Here is a 21,798-nt window from a genome sequence, read left to right as displayed (position 1 = left end):
TGAGTAATGTTACAATAATCATGTTTATATATCATGTTAGGTTTATTATGTGATATATTATTATTATTATTATTATTATATTGATAATAAATATAAATGATGAGACTCATTCAAATATGATAAATAAGATGATTAATCCAACATCAAATAGCAAAAAGTGATGAGAAATATGTTTGTAGAAAAACATATCAGTATATTTATGTGCAACTCTGAAAAGAAATGATGTGAAGATCCAAACATGTAATGTATTATTATTGCATTGATAATAGACAAAGTAACGAGATTCATTCCATCAATATAATTATAACAAATAAGATGATAACTTGATATAGGAAAAAATGATGAGATATATGTATTTGTAGAAACATATATACCTCTAGATTATACAAAAACCCTGGTAACTACATTAGTTTGCTTTGTTAGATTTCAGCTAAAGCTCTTTACTGTATGAGAAGACTTTTTGAGTTAATACGTTTTGGGGCCTAATCTTGACTGTTAGCACCCATCCCTGAGAATACAACCTCCAACAGCAGAAGCCAAGCACATAATCAGCCCAGTGGTTCATTTTTTTAAATCAATGGGGAAGATTCCAAGCAAGTTCTAAGTGGTTGTAGAGCATCTTCAAACACATTATCTGAAACAAATTTTGGCTTCATGCGGTTCGAAGTTGACTTCTTCGTTAAATAAAAATAATAACAAATCATCTTAATAAAAAAAATTAAAATCATTTGATAAACTTATTTTTATTAAAAAATTAACTTAATCACTCTAAAAAGTATAAGAAATGTCTTTTTTTTTTTTTTTTAAAAAAAAAAAGGTTTGTTCCAAACAAACTAACATTTTTTTAACATTAACTTAGGAATGTATTAGATAAAAATCAATTAAGCCAATTTGATAACTATAATTCGTATCAATTAAAAATTCAAGTGACTACTAAAATGTAGATTAAGAATTAAAAAAATTAACATGAATTTTACTTGTAAGTGAGAACAGAATACCTTGAGATGAAGATCTTGAAATTCAACATTAAATATTAAAACACTGAAAACCTTGAGATTCTCAATGCGCTAAATTTAATATGAATATTCAACATCAAAGGCAACAAGATTCAAAAGTTTTTTAAGCCATCTTTAAAAAAATATGCCTGAAAAAATATGCCGATCCAACACATCTCACTAGATCAGTATATTTCATGTCAAGAACTTAATCTTTGGTATCGGATTTTATGTGAGACTATAGATATTGCTGTCGGGAATTGCTTGGACTGGTTGCAAAGGTTCTAGCTGTGTCGAATGATCCAAGCCATGGGCACAGCATTGAGTAGGTATGCAATTGGCAGTGAGTTTCCTTAACCCATATTAGTAAGTAAATTGACAAGGACTGATCATTACTTTTAATTTAAAGTCTAACCAATTCAATAATTAGTTTAAAATCATACCAATCCAAGACTCTACACTTATTTGAGTCACTTTCAAATAAATATGCCGATCTAACGAGACCTAGTAAATCAGCATATTTCATTTCAAGAACTTGATCTTTGACCACTATTTAACAGACATGTTTTAGCTAAACAAGATATACAGCACTCAAGATTCTAATGCTGTGTTTGGTTAGGGAATTTGAGGTGGGATTTGGAAAAGGAAATGGAAAATGTAGGTGAAATGTGAATAAAACATGTCTAAATTTCACCTAGTTTCACACACTTTTTCCCTTTCCCTTTCCATTTCCAAATCCCTCCTCAAATTCCCCAACCAAACACAGCATAAATATACATATATAATTGGTACAAATGGTGAAGTTGTTCTCCAATCAATGTTGTACTAAATTTTTTCTCCACTAATGTCTTTAACGGAAAAACTATCCAACTCCTTGGAAACACACATTTAGTATTTCACCAATTCTTCAAAGTGGGAGCTCACAACAGATCTTCATCAATCTTTGTTGCTTGGACCCCCCTTCCCTCCCCCCCTTCTTGTTGCCCGCCAATAACCACCCTATATATGCATGCCCTGAGAATAAAATAAATCTTCTTAGCCAAAATAATTATGCAAATAAATAAATAAATGAAGATAAATGACAAACAACCAAACAAATTGAAAATCAAGACTCGAATAACAAATTCTTTTGCCCACATTCTTAAACTAATCAGTAATTAATTACCCTAGACCACTTGTTAATCTAAAACAAGCCAAATTTTTTGGTATATAGGGTCAAGAGAATAGGATTCTCGGTAAGGCTCACACACGCCAAACTCTTGAGCCTATGAAAGCCCATTCAACCACTAATATGCATTATGTGACCAAAAATTCAGAGTCACATGCCAATGAATTTTCATTTATTCTGAAACCCATTGGGAATCCAAATGCCTAAACAGATATCCAACAAGGTCACATAACATATTAGGATTGTTTAAACTTGCCCCTTCATTTGAAGAACTAAGAAACCACATCAACAAAATGACTCCACACAACACCTAGTCTTGTCGTCACTAGAACCTAGTTCAAGGCTTTGCAAGAAGCTGATTCTAGGAGCTTCTATTTCCACATACCACTTTCTCTCAATTCACACACCAATTTTGTTCGAAAGTTGATATCTAAATCAAAAAAGTATATGCACTGATAAAAAGAAATGTGTGAAAATAGACGCTCTCCAAATTTCATGGGCAGAAGCTTTCCTGGTTGGATTCAAACCTCCATACCTAGTTTAAAGTAAAATAAATACAAAGCTAGCTCCGCAAAGTAAAAATAAATAAATTGGCCATGGATTGTCCATAGCTTGCCAGTTTTATCATTTGCTGAAAGGCCTCGTACCTTCATTTAAATTAGGAAGGAATTAATCCGTGATCTTGTTGAAAAAAAATGGGAAAAGAATAAAAAACAGATACCTCAAAACATGTAGGTAATTAGACACTTTTTTCCATGACACCATTTGATGATTCCTTTTTCCCTCTCTAGATAGCCAGTACTTTGTCAATTCTGAGCTGCTGTGTGAATGTCGATTCCTCTAGGGGAGTTGACATCCCATTATCATAAGCTAGGAGACCAGTATACGCAATAATTGCTCCATTGTCGACACCGTACCTATCCCCCGTGGAGCACATGATTCTCATCATTTCTTGCAAGCGCTCATTGTTGCCCACACCACCAACAATGAGAACATCTTGTCACAGTGTGCCATTGCTTGTTCTGTAATCTCCACAAGCACCGGAAACATAGTTTCCTAAAACAATTTAAATTGAATGCAGAAATTAAGTCACAACTAGATCGTGTAAATATTTAACTAATACTTGCAATTTACAGGAAACAACCATACCAAATTACCAACTACATAACCTTTTTATCACCACAAAATATGTAAAATTTTTTTAATATTGGAAGCATTCCAAATGATTACCTGAAGGGAATAGCACAAATCTGCAGAGGGTGCATTCATTATTTTTTAGTTGTTCCTCAATAGTGGCTTCAAGATAACTTGTTTGGCAACTCACTGTTTTGGCCTAAAAGTCAAAAAAGTCACAAAAAAAAATTAAAAAGACAAGAACCTATATCAAAAAGTTAAAGATTTTCTTTTCTCTCTACTTTTTACACACATTTTCGTAAAAAATTAAAAAGTCATTCCAAACATATTAATTTTTTTTATGTCATATTTTAACCAAAAAATTACTAAAATATTATGTTACTAAACGATTCCAAACATCCATTCCTTTTGACAACATAGGGAAAGTCTAAATTCACCAATATCTACTGCTCACTGACCAAACTTGAAATAGAACAAGAAGCACAAAAGTTGAATTGTATATAAAATAATATAATAATAGAACTCAACCCAAAAAATCCTACATCCTAACCATTTCAGGTAGGTTTCATCGTTAGCCTTCATTCAACTCTATATATAGACATATCATCTCATAAATCCTTGGCAACTATTTCTTTCTCATAGCCCCAGCTGATGTTCAATGATTTACCGCAACAATGGGTTTCTTCGAAATCTGTGAAAGAACCTGAACAACAACAGTGGCAACCTGTAATGGCGCACCCATGCCTGGTTATTTAGTGTAACAACGACAGTCAATGTCATTTGGGGTTATCTGTGTAGTCATGAGAGCAGATTTCTAAAAGATGAAGGAATCCCCTGCCCTGGTGGGGTAACGTAGGTGTGTGTGTCTTGGGTTTGATAAAATTGAGCCATTAAGGGTCATAACCCCAACACCAATCTTATTGGCTGACCCCAAACCCTAGAGCTATCATCTTCTTCATCTTTAAGAATAATATGCCTGAATCAAATCCGTCTTCAAATTAGGTTGATGACTTCAACAGAAATTATGTATTCCTGTTATCTGGGAAGAAAAAAATACATAGTCAAGAGACTGTCACAACTAGATACATTTCATGTATTGCACGATTGGAGGTGCCAGTAATGATTAGGATGTTGGACAAATCTTCTGTATAGAATAAATAACTTAAAATCAAATCAAATAAATAAAAATAAATTACTTTCAAAATTTATTTACTGAAAAGAATAAAAACAAAATTGATCAAGTCAATTGTGTGACACTCTGTCCTTAAGACAGATTCACCCCGCTTCGGTTTTTACGGATAAATGGCGTCTATCTCCTAAGATACAATGATCTACACAGATTGTAATAGCACTCCAAACAATCTGTACGGCGAACCAATCCCGTGTTCTATATTATCAAAATTTTTCCTAAAAATAATATGAAGAATATATCTATGCAAGTGAGCAAAACTAGAGGGAAACAAGAAACTTTTTGGATGTCCCAACTGTTGGAAATGTCCAGGTATTTATAGGGCGGAATAGGTATGAATTTCAAATCGAATAGATATGAATTCAAACTGGAACAGGTGCAAAATAGTTTTAGATCTATTGGAAACTACTGGGTAGTTTTAAATCTATCTGAAATTGTTCGGAACTGCTGGGTAGTTTTCAAAATGTTGGAAAATTGGACTGAAGGGGCACTGTTTTGGACAGAAAAATTGAGTTCAAATTTGGCACAAAATTTGAATTAATTTCATTCAGAAAAAATAATTTTCCTGCAAGAATTTTTGGAAAAAAATTCAATAAATTTTGTCCAAAAAATTAATATTAGAACCGACCCGACCCAACCCACAAATTTGTTTAATATTAAACTTAAACAAATTCTTCTTGATAATGTAAATACCAATATTATAATAACAATTAATTGAGCAAAAGACTAGACAAATATTTAATTAATTAAATAAAAAGAAAAAAAATACTTGTGCTCCTGCATTGCTCTGTCCGTGTGCTCTATTTGTGTACTACTGTTTTGTTGCTTTGTTAGCTTGGGCTGCTGGTGTGCTGTCAAACAAACTGTAGGGAAAATTGGATTAAGAGAAGGTAGGGTTAGATATTAGATAGGAGAGGCCTTTCAAACTGCTGTCAAAGTTGGGCCTTAACTGTTGGCCCTTAACTGTTAGGAATTAGGAATTGGATTAACTATTAGGCCTTTTAAACTGCTACTTTGTTGGGTTGCTTGCTGTCAAACTGTTGGGCCTTTCAATTTTTTAATGGGTCAATTTATTTTAAATTAGTTTTGGCCTTTTTAAATTTTTTTAGACTTAAAACATACCTAATATATTACATTAAATTATAGGAAAATTTAGCTATAAACTCCCTTTACCTTCCTTTTATTGTTAAAAGGACTAAAAAAAAATTATATTTTCTAAACCCCCTCATAATTATAAAATTTTGCATAAAGGATAAAATTTATTATTTAAATATTTTATTAGACTATTATACCCTCAACTAAATTTCCTCACCTTCTCCACCCACTCTCTCCCCACCTTCTCTGCTCTTTTACGAGCTCTCTGTTATGATTCTCAACATTCTTCGATCTCCTCCTACACCGATTCAGTTTTTCGATCACTCTCCGGCGGTTCATACGCCACCGCCAATGTCTTCCTCAAGGCGATGGAACATGATCGAACCCTCAACCAAGCAAACGCACAAACAAATTCTCTTTTTTCCTCCTCTCTTCCATTCCTAGGGTTTGGATTGGATTCGTTCGAAGCTCTCGTAATTTCAACCAAAACTGTGAATATACCTAAATCACTCTCAGTTGCAGAGAATTTTCTTTGAATGGCGCATAGGTTTCGCAGTGGAAGAAATCGTCGGAGATGATCAGAGAAAGCTTCGATGACGTCGTCGTATCGCCTTCCAATTCTCATGAAGTTCATGTACTTGCCGTTAATGATAGCCTCGTCGATCAAAAATTCGAATTTTGAAAGAGTATAGAGACGAATCGCGCGACTGTTCAAAATTTTCATATTTGAACACAGTTCTTCAGATTTTTCATATATATATGTGTGTGTTTGTGTGTGTGTGTGTGAGGGAGAGATTTTTCATTTGGATAGTGTTGTTAAGTTCTTAAATTGATCTATTGATGAGTTGTTACTATGTTCTCTCAACTTTTTGTTGTAAAATTATTTTTGATTTTGATAAATTTTTGTGTCGTGAGTGAGCAATATGGATTGTGTATATGTAATAGATAACAGAGAAGCCAAAGAGGTGATACGAAAGAGGCAAGTAACTGTGAAGAAACAGAAGAACAGTGGCTATGAATGATCTAATTTCATTTGATAGAACCAGAGTAAAATTTTACTCTGGTTCTATTGCTCTGTTTTTTTCATTTGACAGAACCAGAGTAAAATTTTACTTTTATACAGAGTAAAATTTTACTTTTAGCTTCAGAGTCTCACAGTTTACTTGTTTTTCAGAGTAAAATTTTACTTTTATACAGAGTAAAATTTTATTTTTAGTTTCAGAGTGTAAAATTTTACTTTTATACAGAGTAAAATTTTACTTTTATACAGAGTAAAATTTTACTTTAGTTTCAGAGTATAAAATTTTACTTTAGTTTCAGAGTATAAAATTTTACTTTTATACAGAGTAAAATTTTACTTTTATACAGAGTAAAATTTTACTCTGAAATACATAGTGAAGATGGCTTAATAGGAGAGCTGATAGATATGAGGGTAATATAGTAAAAGAAACAAGTTTTAAAATATCAGGGGGTTTTGAAAGTACTTATATAATTCTTGTCCTTTTGAAAGACAAATTAGATAGTGAGGGGGGCTATCACCAAATCCCCCAAAATTATAATAGGAGGGGGCCTCTTTTTTAGGCCTATTTTGAGAGGCTCTAAGCCATGGCCTTATGGGCCTATGGCCAGGGCCGAGCTTGATTGTACCCAATAAGGGCTTTTTTGGCAGCTCTCCTTCTTGAAAAAGAAAAACATAGTGAACTGGGGATTAACCAATGCTTTCCATAACCTTATCCATGTTGCAATAACGCATATGCATAGATAGCCGCCGAGTTGTGTCATTGAAACTTGAATTCTCTTTTTCCAAAATTTGACACAAACTAAACTCCTCGGACATTGAGAGAATAATCTCATGCACTACATCATGTACCCGACACTCTTCAACTCTTCTATCAAGTTTTGTTGTTGACACTTAAACTAAGTGTCTATGGATCAGCTCAGTCAAGTATTCTTCTACAACTTCTTCCAATGTTTTTTCCGTTCTACTTTTCAATTAAACCCTCAACTATCCATAGCCAAATTAGTCTTCCACAATGGATAGAGCAGTCCTCTGGCTTTATGCCACAGATAAGAAGCAAGATTTGAGGTAGTGAGGCAGATCATTATAACTGAACAACAAAATTTTTCTGATGCTTGTAAGATTAGGATTCCTTTCCAATTTAGAGTGCATGCTACCACATAATTTTTTCCATTTAGATATACCCTTGTTTTTGGTGGACAAGGGACCACCTATGGCTGTAATTGCAAGTAGCAAACCTTGACACTTTTTAACAAGTGCATTTGATACTTCCTCCAACTCAGGGGGACAACGACCCTCAAAGTCTAATTGGAAGGCTTTCTTGCAAAAGAGTTCCCAAGCCTTCTCTTTGGATAGGGCTTCAACCTCGTGGACATGCTCCACTGAAGTTTCCTTGCAAAAGGTAGCAACCTATTTACTGCGTGTGGTGATGATTACTCAACTACCGTCTGTTGGAAAAATGGTGTTTTATATGGCTTATATTGGGCCAACTTTGAGCCCAAAATTGAGTGGGCTCCGAACGTCTTTTGGGGCAGGTCTGAAGAGGTGAAATGTTCCTTGCCGAGTGGCGAGTCACACGGTGAAGACGGTTCGTTAAAACCATTTATGAGTTAATGGGAACATGACGTCGTTTTCGGGTTCGCAGAATGGACATTTAAAGTTTTTATGTGAGTTTCCTTGTGAGGCTTGTCCCACATTGAAACTTTAAGAGAGTTTTGTTGAGTTTATAAACTCTAGCCTACAACACTTGGGTTGGGCCCCAAGGGGCACCCCAAGTTTGTAGAAGGGAGGAGTTATGGACAAAGTGAACCTTGGCCAAACCACCACGCGCGCGCGCCGCCGCCGCTGTCCGTCCGGGTGTGGGTTGTGAGTCAGGTCGGTTCTTGTTTGATTTTTTGGACAAAATTCTTTTAAATTTTTTCAAAAATTATTGCGGGAATTTTAATTTAAAATTTGAATTCAAATTTGTCCAAATAATTGTGCCCATTTCGATTATCTTTCAAACAGATTTTCAACCCAGACAGATTCAAACTACTGGGCAGTTATCTGTTCGAAAAATTGCCAACAGATCTGTTACAGTTTGAAACCAAATCTGTTTGTTTGAGTATTGCACCTGTTCAGTTTGAATTCATACCTTTTAAGGTTTGAATTCATACATGTTTGGCCCTATAAATACATACCATATTTCAGTATTTTACAGATCCGAAAATCAGTCTGTATTTTATGCTTTTGCTGTCCAGATTTTATTCTTTGCATTTTAATCTTCATTCTAGTTTTAAAGATAAATTAAAAAGATTATAAGAACACAAGGTTCTAGTTCGCCGTACAAATTTGTGTGGAGTGCCACTATAAATTTGTGAAGATCATTGTATCCTGGGAGATAGACGTCACTCAACCGTAAGCACCGTAGCGGGGCGAATCTGTCTTAAGGACAAAGTGTCACACACTCGACTTGGTCTTTTATTTTTAATTCGGTTCGATAAATAAATTCGGTACGTTATTTATTTATTTTGTTTGATTTATTTCAATTTATTTTATTTACACAAAAGATTATTCCAACAATCTTAAGACATATTCGAATTATTTTGTTTACAGAATTTTTCGTTTGTTTCCCTTTCTCATTCTTCGTTTATAAAAAAATTATTTTCTGTGGATTTACAAAATAATATTCTGGTTAGAAAAACAAATAGTGATTATATGCTACTTGACAGATAGTAGTAATATACTGTCTATTTTCTTTGACAACTAGTAGTAATATGCTGGTGTCATTAACAATTCAGAATACATTTTTGTGAAATTTTTTCAGAAATTAATTTTGGGTTTTAGAAATTATTTTCTAAGTTTTCATTACTAAAAATTCTGTTTTAGTATTTTAATTATTGAAGTATTACATAAATTAATTTTCTTTGTGGAATTAATTTGGTTAAATAAAATTTTATTTTATTTCCAAATTAATTGAAAAATAAAATTTATTTTCTTATTTCTTTTATTTTACATAATTTAATTTCCTGTGTGGAATTAACTTGTTTAAATAAAATTTTATTTTATTTTCAAATTAATTGGAAATAAAAGTCACATTCTTGTTTCTTTTATTTTTACAAAATTTAATTATGTGAATTTGGATTAATTTTCTGTGTAGTATAAACTCTAATTATAATTTTGTTTTATAAATTAGAATTTATGGCTACTAAAACTGGTCAAACTAATGTTCAAACCAGTACTAGTATGGTGATTGCCATCACACCAACCCCTCCTTATGTTGGGACTGTGCCAGTGAATCATGGTGAAAAATCAGAGAAGTTCTTAGGAACTGTTTTTAAAAGATGGCAAAAGAGAATGCTATCTAAAGGAGGGGAAACTAAGAAATACAAGTTTAATGGCATGTGTTACATTTGTAACAAAGAGGGACATCGGGCCAAAGATCACCGTTACAAACATAAAGGCAAAGAAAGATCAAGTAAGAAGGTTGCTAAAGCCAAAACAACTGAAATGGATGAAATTTCTAATGGTGTAGATGTCATAAATCTTTCTGCAATTGTTTCCGAGACAAATCTTGTCGGAAATCCTAAAGAATGGTGGATGGACACTGGTGCTACTCGCCATATTTGTGCCGACGAAAAGATGTTCACATCTTATTCTACAGTGGACAATGGTGAACAACTTTTTATGGGCAACTCCTCAACTTCCAAAGTTGAAGGACAAGGAAAGATTGTACTTAAGATGACATCTGGAAAGGAACTCACTCTCAACAATGTGTTGCATGTACCGGACGTTCACAAGAATCTTGTTTCCGGATCTTTGTTTAGTAAGAATGGGTTTAGGCTAGTTTTTGAAAGTGACAAGTTTGTACTTACCAAAAACGGGATGTATGTAGGAAAAGGTTACATGTCTGATGGTTTTTTGAAGATGAATGTAATAACCGTTGTACCCTCAGTCATTAATAAAAATACATCTTCTTCTCACTTGCTTGGGTCTTCAAATTTATGACGTGATAGACTAGGACATGCCACAATTCATGAGGTGTTTGATTCAAATACTTAAAAGTGTGGGAGTGTTTAGCCAAAGTGTGGGAGTGTTTAGCTAAAGTGTGGGAGTGTTTAGCTAAAGTGGCTATTCCTAGTCCTAAAAAGACTAAGATAGGTCCTAAGACCATTGATTGCATTTTCATTGGTTATGCCAAGAATAGTAGTGCATATCGATTTTTGATTTATAAATCAGAACATACCGAAATGCATGTAAATACTATTATTGAGTCTCAGAATGCATCTTTCTTTCAACATGTGTTTCCGAATAAGATTGGACGAGAGACTAATAATAAGAAAAGATCTTTTGATGCTATTACCAGTAAGGATCAAGAACAAGAGTTAGATCAAAATAAGGAAGAAGAACCTAGGCGTAGTACACGTACTAGAACCTCAAAATCTTTTGGTCCAGATTTCCTATCTTTTTTGTTAGAAAATGAGCCTTTAACCTTTAAAGAGGCTATGTCCAGTCCTGAAGCTCCTTTATGGAAAGAAGCTGTCAATAGTGAAGTTGAATCCATCTTGCAAAATCACACTTGGGAATTGGTGGATTTGCCACCAGGTTGTAAACCTTTTGGGTACAAGTGGATTTTCAAAAGAAAATTGAAAGCAGATGGACCAATAGAAAAATACGAGGCAAGACTTGTGGTCAAAGGTTTTAGACAAAAAGAAGGTCTTGATTACTTTGACACATACTCACCGGTTACTAGAATAACATCCATTAGAATGCTAATTGCCATTGCATCTTTATACAATCTAGAAATTCATCAAATGGATGTGAAAACCGCTTTCTTAAATGGTGAGTTAGATGAAAAAATTTACATGGAACAACCAGAAGGTTTTTCAGTTCCAGGAAAAGAAAGAAAGTGTGTAAATTGGTTAAATCATTATATGGTTTAAAACAAGCGCCAAAGCAATGGCATGAGAAATTTGACAAGGCAATGATGTCAAATGGATTCAAAATTAATGTGTGACAAATGTGTTTATATTAAAAACACAGACAAAAGTTATGTCATTGTATATCTTTATGTGGATGATATGCTCATCATAGGTAATAATTATGATATGATTAAAACTACTAAGAAAATGTTGAATAAACATTTTGACATGAAGGACATGGGCATTGTTGATGTAATTATTGGTATGAAAATTACCAAAACATCAGAAGGATATGCTTTGTCACAATCTCATTACATTGAGAAAATACTTGACAAATTCAGCAAAGATGATGATCATCTTGCTAGAACACCTGTAGATGCTAATTTGTATCTTTCTAAGAATGTACAGGAAATTATTTCTCAATTAGTATGCCCAAATTATTGGAAGCTTAATGTACTTGATGAACTGCACTCGCCCGAATATAGCTTATGCAATAAGTAAATTAAGTAGATATAAGAGTAACCCAGGAGTAGAACACTGGAAAGCAATTATAAGGGTTCTAAGATATCTTTGATGTACTCGTAACATTAGACTGAATTATACTAGATATCCATCAGTACTTGAAGGTTACTATGATGCAAACTGGATATCGGATACAAGAGACTCAAAGTCTACTAGTGGGTATGTCTTTACTCTTGGTGGGGCGGCTGTATCTTGGAAATCTTCCAAACAGACTTGTATTGCTAGGTCAACTATGGAATCAGAATTCATAACTTTAGAAAAAGCAGGGGAAGAAGCAGAATAGCTTCGCCACTTCCTTGAAGATATTCCAATTTGGCCAAAACCGGTGCTTGCTATATGCATACATTGTGATAGTCAATCAGCAATAGGTAGAGCACAGAGTCATATGTATAACAGTAAGTCACGACATATTCGTCGTTGACATAACACCGTGAGACAACTACTCTCTAATGGAATTATTTCCATTGAATATGTTAAGTCTAAAGACAATGTAGCGGATCTACTAACCAAAGGGTTAGTAAGAGAGTTAGTTAAGAATTCATCGAGGGGAATGGGACTAAAGCCTATTAAATAAGAGTTACCACAACGGCAACCCAACCTAATTGACTTGAGATCCCAAGATCTAGGTTCAAAGGGACAACCGAGTTATGAATGACTCAGAAGGATCACTGGGGAGTTAAACTCCTACCTATTTCTATGATGAAATAGTGATGTCTGCAGCGTTTTAGGTTAAGTAATACTTTTAATGATTCTTATATCTAGGTATACCTATTGGAGTATGGTAGGATACTCTTCATAAGAATCACCTATATGAGTGTGAACTGGGCCGGTTCTATGAGATTTATGAAGGGCTACAATTCTCTAGAGCACTCATGAAATACCAGGTTGTTCAGGGCTAAAATGAACACAATAGTGAGAACTAAACTGTGTCTAGGGATATACTGTGTGAGTTCTATTGTCTTGGTTTACACAAACGACTGAACAGTTCAAGACATCATGTTCACTGGTTAGCTAGTAAATCCGATAGTGTCTCACAAGGGAAGGTTCAAAGCCAAAAGCTACCTATCCTTTGCAGATATTTCCAATTTCTGTACTCTCTGAAATCAGATCATGTTGTTGCATTTTCTCTCCGTCAAATTCCATTCATGTGGGGGATTGTTGGAAAAATGGTGTTTTATATGGCTTATTTTGGGCCAACTTTGAGCCCAAAATTGAGTGGGCTTCGAACGTCTTTTGGGGCAGGACCGAAGAGGTGAAGTGTTCCTTGCCGCGTGGCAAGTCGCACGGTGAAGACGGTTCGTCAAAACCATTTATGAGTGAATGGAAACATGACGTCGTTTTCGGGTTCGCGGAATGGACATTTAAAATTTTTAATGTGGGTTTTCTTGTGAGGCTTGTCCCACATTGAAACTTTAAGAGAGCTTTGTTTAGTTTATAAGCTCTAGCCTACAACACTTGGGTTGGGCCCCAAGGGGCATCCCAAGTTTGTAGAAGGGAGGAGTTATGGACAAAGTGAACCTTGGCCAAACCACCACACGTGCGCACTGCCGTCGCCGTCCGTCCGGCCGTGCCGGGTGTGGGTTGTGAGTCTGGTTGGTTCTTGTTTTAATCTTTTGGACAAAATTCTTTTGAATTTTTTCAAAAATTATTGCGGGAATTTTAATTTAAAATTTGAATTCAAATTTGTCCAAATAATTGTGCCCATTCTGATTATCTTTCAAACAGATTTTCAACCCAGACAGATTCAAACTGCTGGGCAGTTATCTGTCCGAAAAACTGCCAACAGATCTGTTACAATTTGAAACCAAATTTGTTTATTTGAGTATTGCACCTGTTCAGTTTGAATTCATACCTTTTAAGGTTTGAATTCATACCTGTTTGGCCCTATAAATACATACCATATTTCAGCATTTTACAGATCCAAAAATCAGTCTGCATTTTATGCTTTTGCTGTCCAGATTTTATTCTTTGCATTTTAATCTTCATTCTAGTTTTAGAGATAAATTAAAGAGAGTATAAGAACACAAGGTTCTAGTTCGCCGTACAAATTTGTGTGGAGTGCCACTATAAATTTGTGAAGATCATTGTATCCTGAGAGATAGACGCCACTCAACTGTAAGCACCGTAGCAGGGCGAATCTGTCTTAAGGATAAAGTGTCACACACTCGACTTGGTCTTTTATTTTTAATTCGGTTCGATAAATAAATTCGGTACGTTATTTATTTATTTTGTTTGATTTATTTCAATTTATTTTATTGCACAGAAGATTATTCCAACACCGTCACTATTCTTGGGTAAAGCATGTCTTATGGATCCCCAAAAATTAGTTTCCCATACATCATCAAACACAATGGCGTACCTCTTTTCAGATAAATATCATCTTAACCAGGCCCGGCCCTGACCATAAGCCCACAAGGCCATGGCTTAGGGGCCCTCAAAATAGGCCCCCTCCTATTATAATTTAATGTAATATATTATGTATGTTTTAAGTCTAAAAAAAAATTAAAAAGGCCCAAACTAACTTAAAATAAATTGATCCATTAAAAAATTGAAAGGCCCAACAGTTTGACAGCAAGCAACCCAACAAAGTAACAATTTGAAAGGCCCCTCCTATCTAATTTCTAACCCTACCTTCTCTTAATCCAATTTTTCCTATAGTTTGTTTGATAGCACACAAGCAACTCAAGCTAACAAAGCAACAAAGCAGCAGCACACAAACATAGCACACGGGCGGAGCAAAGCAGCAGCACAAGTATATTTTTTCCTTTCTAATCAATTAATTAAATATTTGTCTTATCTTTTGCTCAATTAATTGCTATTATAATATTGGTATTTACATCATCAAGAAGAATTTGTTTAAGTTTAATAGTTCACATCATATAATTTAAAAGTTTTGTGTTTTACTAAGTGGTGGTGGTGCTCTTGTTTTGAATTTTGATCTAACAAAATATTTTGATCTCAGCTCATCATGACTCGTAAAAGAAATTATCCTTCTGGATTCACAAAATGAAAAAGAAGCAAATAGTCGAAAAATTAGTCGAGTGTCAAAGAGGAGCTATTAATAAGTTCTTTACGAGTGACAAACAAGCAGAACAAACAGTTGTAGACTTAAATAATAAAGAATTTGAAACTTCGGTGAATAATGAGAATGAAAATTTGGTGAATAATGAGAATGCAAATTTGGTGGATGAAGAAGGAAATGAGAAATTTGGGAGTGCAGAAGTCAATCAAGATGATGAGATGAATACAGAATGTGAGCATTCAAATATAGATGATTTGAGGACTTGGAAAATAATTGACTAGAATTTACGAGATTTTTTAGTCGAAAAAAGTCCTGTGAGAAGAAATTGTGAGTTCAACTTCCTTAAGGATGATTCTTATAGGCATAGGCATTTCTCACCTGTTCATTACATTCGGTATTTACCAAATGGAGAAAAATTTGATAGGACATAGCTAATATACTCAGAACTTTTGGATAGAGTATTTTGCTTTTGTTGTAAGTTGTTTAAGCAAGAGGGAAATAAGACTCAATTGGCTACCAAAGGATTTAAAGACTAGAGAAATATTGGTGAGAGACTTAAAGGCCATGAAAGTGGTAAAGAGCACATTACTTGCATGAGCAAATGGATTGAGTTGGAGGAAAGATTGGGAAAGTATCAAACAACAGATAAAAGTACACATGAACAAGTTAACAAAGAAAGAGAGCACTTGAGACGGGTTTTATTAATGATAATTGCAGTTGTGAAAACACTTGCCAAGAACAATTTGCCTTTTCGTGGAAGCCATTAGAAGATTTATGAAGAGAGCAATGGACTTTTTTTAAGCATAATTGAAATGATTGGCGAGCTTGATCCAACGATGGAACAACACTTGCGGCGGATAGAAAAGGGTGAGATTCATTACCATTATTTGAGTCACAAAATTCAAAATGAGGTGATACAAATGTTGGTCGGGGAAGTCAAAAGTGCAATTTTGTCGATAATCAAACTAGCAAAATACTTTTCGATCATACTTGATTATACTCCGGATATAAGCCATCAAGAACAAATGTCTCTTGTTGTACAATGCGTGGATGTTTCAACAAGTCCAATTAAAGTGAAAGAGTTTTTTTTGGAATTCTTGAATGTGGATGATATATTGGGGATGTGACTTTTTGATAAACTTTAAGAAGCATTAGTTAACCTTCAATTTGATATTGGTGACTTAAGAGGGAAAAACTATGACAATGGCTCTAACATGAAAGGCAAAAGCAAAGGCATTCAAACAAGAGTACTTCAAGTAAATCCTAGAGCATTCTATACATCGTGTGGTTGTCATAGTCTTAACCTTGTGCTTTGTGATATGGCCAACTCTTGCTCTAAAGCAAAAACTTTTTTTTGGTGTGGTACAACGCATATATGTATTGTTTTCATCTTCTGTTCAACGTTGGGCAATTTTAAAAGATAATCTAAAGGAAGGCCTCACAGTTAAATCGTTGTCGCAAACGCGTTGGGAAAGTCACATTGAAAGTGTTAAACCACTAAGATACCATACTTCAAAAATAAGAGATGCTTTAATATACCACAGATTCAATTGCAAAAAGTGAAGCTAAATCCCTGGTAACTCATGAACTTAAGACTTTTGAGTTCTTGTTTAGTATTGTAATTTGGTACAATTTGTTGTTCCATGTGAACTCTGTTAGCAAGCTTCTTCAAAGTGAAGATATGGATATAGCAATTGCCGTAAAGCAGCTAGATGGGCTTGTTAAGTATGTTGTAATGTATAGAGAAGTTGGTTTCATGGAGGCCATGGTTTGGGAATTGAACCTACATTTGTTCAAAAGCACATCATTTCTAGAAAGAAACAATTTGATGAGAATGTTAGCGAAGAGGTGACCCAGTAAGCTGAAGAATCATTTAGAGTTGGTTACTTCTTTTATTTTGTTGATCAAGCCCTTTGTTCACTCAAAAATAGGTTCGAACAATTCAAACTATATGAGGCAAACTTTGGCTTTTTGTTTGACTTGAAAAAGTGCAGCGATGAATCGTTGAAGGCGGGGTGTGTGAACCTTGAAGAATTTTTAGAACATGGTGAAATTTCTGATATTGATGGAGCTAAAAGCCTTGAAAAAGAGATTGCCAAAAGAAGTGAATAAACCAATTGAAGTGCTCAATTATCTATGGCAAATTTTTTTCCAAATGCATGGGTTGCTTATAGGATACTTTTGATTATTCCGGTTACAGTTGCACCAGGGGAAAGAAGCTTTTCAAAGTTGAAAATCATCAAAAATTACCTACGATCAATCATGTCACAAAAAAGATTGAATGGATTTGCACTGTCATCCATTGAAAATAATTTTGCAAAAAAAACTAGATTATGCAAGTATGATTGATTTATTTGCTTCTAAAAATGTAAGAAGAGCGAGGATCAAGTGATACTTATTAGTTGTTGTAATGTAATGCTAAGTATTTTTTATGATTTTAATACAAATCTTTTGTCCTTAATCTCAATTTTTTTTTTCATTCAATGAAAAAAAAAATGTGAAGACCCTCAGAAATTTATTAGTCGATTATCGACTTTCGGCCTCAGAAATCTTAGAACCGAGCCTGAGAAACATAGATACCAGCAACCAAGCAAAGATTGATGATGAGCAACTCTGCAAAAAAGAAATGGATATGAAGATCCCTAAACCGAACCCTGGGAATTGCTTTTGTTGCTTTTGTCAGATTTCAGCAAAATTTGGGAAGCTTTTTAATCCATTTTAGGTCATGTATATTTTTTACACAAAAAATTCGCCAATTTTTAACCATCATCCAAAAATGAATAGGCTTTGTTTTTGGAGAAGAAAGACTTGACTTTGAAGACGACTTGGGTATATTAGGAGGAAAAAGAAAAGAAAACGAAGGGTAGTGACAACTGAATAGACATGATTTTCTCTTTTTATTATCTAGATGAGTAAAAAAACAAAAAAACAAAAACAAAGAAAAAAAGTGAAAGAGAAATATGGATGAGATTTTTTATTTTTATTGTATATTTTGTTGGATAATCTTGGTATTATAAAATATATATACAGTCAATTGGTTATTACAACTTTTTAGACATATAATCTTTTGATCATATTTTTTTTTAATACATATTTTTTAAATATGTATACAAGGCCCCATATTAGTTATTTGCTTTGGATCCTAAAAAAATCCAAGTCGACTCTTGCACCTTTAGTTAATTTCTCACCAAATCTCTTTTCTTTTTTTTTTTCTTTTTTGGTGAGAAATGATTATGACATTATCAGAGAGTTTTATTTCTCACAATTTTTTTAGGAAAAATTAATAAAACATCCATCTCTAAATTTTGATAGTAGGACAGGTCTAATATATTTTTCTCTTATTAATTAAAGTCTCTCAATAATATTTCATAGACAAATTTCAGTTCGTCACAGAGAAATTTAAAATTTCTCTAAAAAAAATTTAAAATTTCTATATGAAATTGAGATTTTTCTTTGAAAAGTTGAAATTTCTCTGGGAAAATGTTGAGAGACCCCAATTACTATGAAAAATATTACAAATCATTTATCTTATAAAATCTTAATATCAGGACCTTAAACTAAAACTCAAAAATTTTCTTTTTTACCTAATTTGTAAACTAAACATGAAAAATAATTATTTTTCATATAATTATTTTTTTTAATCATTTCTCATCAAATCACTCAATTCAAAAAATCATTAAATTGGATTTGACAATTACTTTTTTAGTAAATTTTTATTTTTTTAAAGATAAAATTGTTGTTAAAAAAAGTTGATTTGTTTGACAAATTCTAAGAAAATGGCTTTTTATTTAGAAAAGTTTTATTTTTTTTTATTTTTTTGGTGTTTAGTGATCTGTTTTCAGATTTTTTTTTTCTTCTGTTTTTTTAACCTTCCATGTTAATCTAGACTAGAAGGGCCTGAAGATTACAAAATAATAATAATAATAATAATAATAATAATAATAATAATAATAATACAAATTTTTAAAAATTTAACTAAAGACAAATTCTACAAAAATATATATATAATTGTTTTAGCAGTTGCCAAAGAAAAAAGAATCTTGCTAAACGAAAAAAAAAAAAAATCTCAATTGTTAGCTAAAAAAACCATAGCCAAACAGTTAATTTTTTTTTTTTAACTTGAATAACCAAAAAAATTATAATTACCTAAACAGTTATTTTTTTCAGTTTAAATAACCAAAAAAAGAGTGAATAATAGGGAGAAAATAAAGTAAAATAAACTGACTACTCAGCTCATGAACCTGCGTTTAAAAGGAGAACGGAGAAAAGAATTTTAGGTAACATTTAGTAGAATTTTAGAATAATGATTTGATAATAGAGTTGTATTTTGAGTTTGTAAGTTTTGAAATTATGATTTGAAAAGAGAAAATTTGTTTGATTATGAGTTTTGAATTTTTTAAATGAGAAATTTTGTTTGGTTATGAGTTTTGAAATGAGTTTTCAAAACTTAATTCAAAAACTTATAACTTATAAGTAAACACACAACTCAAAACTCTTTTAAAAATTCGATTCAAAACTCATAGCCAAACAACCTTTTCTAAATTCAATTCAAAAAAATAATTTGTTATTTTTGTCTAAAAAAATAATTTATATATTTAAAAAATATCAAAAAGAAATATAATTTTTTTTTTCAAATAACAAGTGGCGATTGACAATTACAAAAAAAAAAAAAAAAAAAGAAACATTGTTCCGGTCAACCGGCTGAATGACCGGAGATGATTAGGTAGACTAAAAATTCAAAAACTGTCCGGTTTACTAAACATGTTTTCAAAATGTATTTTGAAATTGATTTAGAATTATGATTTGAAAATATAAACCAAACATAACATTAGAATGTAAAAAAGAAATCAATTTTAAAAAACTTTACCAAACACAACCTTATAAATTTTATCATTTATTTGTATTTTTTTTTTTAAAGTACCCACTGATTTGAATTTTTCCCCATGGAAAAAGCTTGTCCCCCTTCTAATCATCAATCACGACCACCATCATTACTAACACTACCCACATTGCACGTAATTACGCACCACAAAAAAGGTGCTAACAAAGTCTAAAGACTGCATTCCACTAAATTCTTGGCCTATTTATATTCTACTGTAGTTGATATGTACATGTTTTCTTATGAAGTGAATCATAAAATTGATCAAGTGAAGATGAGAAATTACACTCATCTAAGTCATCTTTAGATAAATATGTCAATCCAACAAGTCATACCAGATCAGCATAAATTCATGTCAAGAACTTAATCTTTGTCCCTCTATTTGGCAGACATGTTTTAGTGAAGCAAGAAAATAGTACTTGAGATTATATATATGATTGTTACTAATGGTGTAAGTTGTCTCTACTAATGTCTTCCAAGGAAAAACTACTCAACTTCTTAGAAACACACATATTTTAGTATTTCACCAATAGAACACAATTTGTCTCATAGTGAGAGCTCACAATAGATCTTCTTCATCAATCTCTCTTGGATGTATTGCTTTGCTACCTGGCAAATTACTCCCTCCTTGGTGCCAATAACCGCCCCATATTTGCATGCCTGAGAATAGAACAAATCTTTTTAGCCAAAATAATAATGTAAAATATATTATCAATAAGACCTCTAGAAAACAAGCTAATTTAGTAACTTCTTATTTTTTTTTAGTTTAATATAAGATTAAAAAAAATTAATATATTTAGAATAATTTTTTAATTTTTTACGAAAAGATATGCAAAAAGTAAAGAGAAAATTTTTTTAACTTTTTATATAAGTTGTTGACTTTTAAATTTTTTTAACAATTTTTAGACTAAAATATTAAGTTGCTAAACAAGGCCTAAATACGAATAAAAGATGAACAACCAAATAAATTGAAAACCAAAACTAGAATTAAAAATCCTTGCGTCCACATTCTTAAACTTGGTTGTCATTGACTATTGGTAAATGTGAACGGGCCAAATCTTTCAATACATAAGCTCATTTGTTTTCAGAAGTAGGTTGAGTGAAATTGTTAATAAGAGGATTATTAATAAGGAGATTGTTAGCAAAGAAATTATTAATAAGGGGATTAAGAAAAATTGTATTTGTTTTATAACCAATGAACTAGTAATAATTCATGTTTGTTTTGAGAGATAAGAGTGAAATAAATCATGTAAAATTTCACAAATACCCTTGTTACATTGCTATCAAATTTTGGCTTATGCCAACTAATAAATGCATTACACATTTTAATATTATAAATATATCTTATCAATATTAAAATTATATTTTAATATTAAAAATTATATTTCATAAATATATATTTTTTTGGTACTATTTTATATTTTTAATATAATTTTTTTGGGTATAAATATTATTATACTATTATATTTTTATATTAAATTATTTTTATATAAAGAATGGTGGAGTAAAAAATGATGGAATAATTAAAAAAAAATGATAGAGAAAAGCCTATACTAATCAAGTAAAGTAAATTAGGTAGGATAATAGAGGGCAAAACAGTAAATCTTCCTCTAATCCCAAGGGACTGCTTTTGAAAAATTTTATTTCCACACACCTAATTATCTCAGTGCACACCCTTAATGAAATATTATTTTAATGGTAATTATATCCTAAATTAAAATGATCATAATGAACATCCACCAACACTCATAATATTATATGAAAATATCCTCTATACACATCTTTTAAAAAAAAATAATTTAAAAAAAAATCTCAATGTACACCTTTTAAATAAAACAAAACTAAACCCTAATTTATGTTCATGTCATCTCCCAA

The sequence above is a fragment of the Camellia sinensis genome, chromosome 6 (genome assembly GCF_055761805.1).
Source record: "Camellia sinensis isolate YWXY chromosome 6, ASM5576180v1, whole genome shotgun sequence".
Taxonomy (NCBI): domain Eukaryota; kingdom Viridiplantae; phylum Streptophyta; class Magnoliopsida; order Ericales; family Theaceae; genus Camellia; species Camellia sinensis.
Note: the sequence above shows the minus strand (reverse complement) of the source record.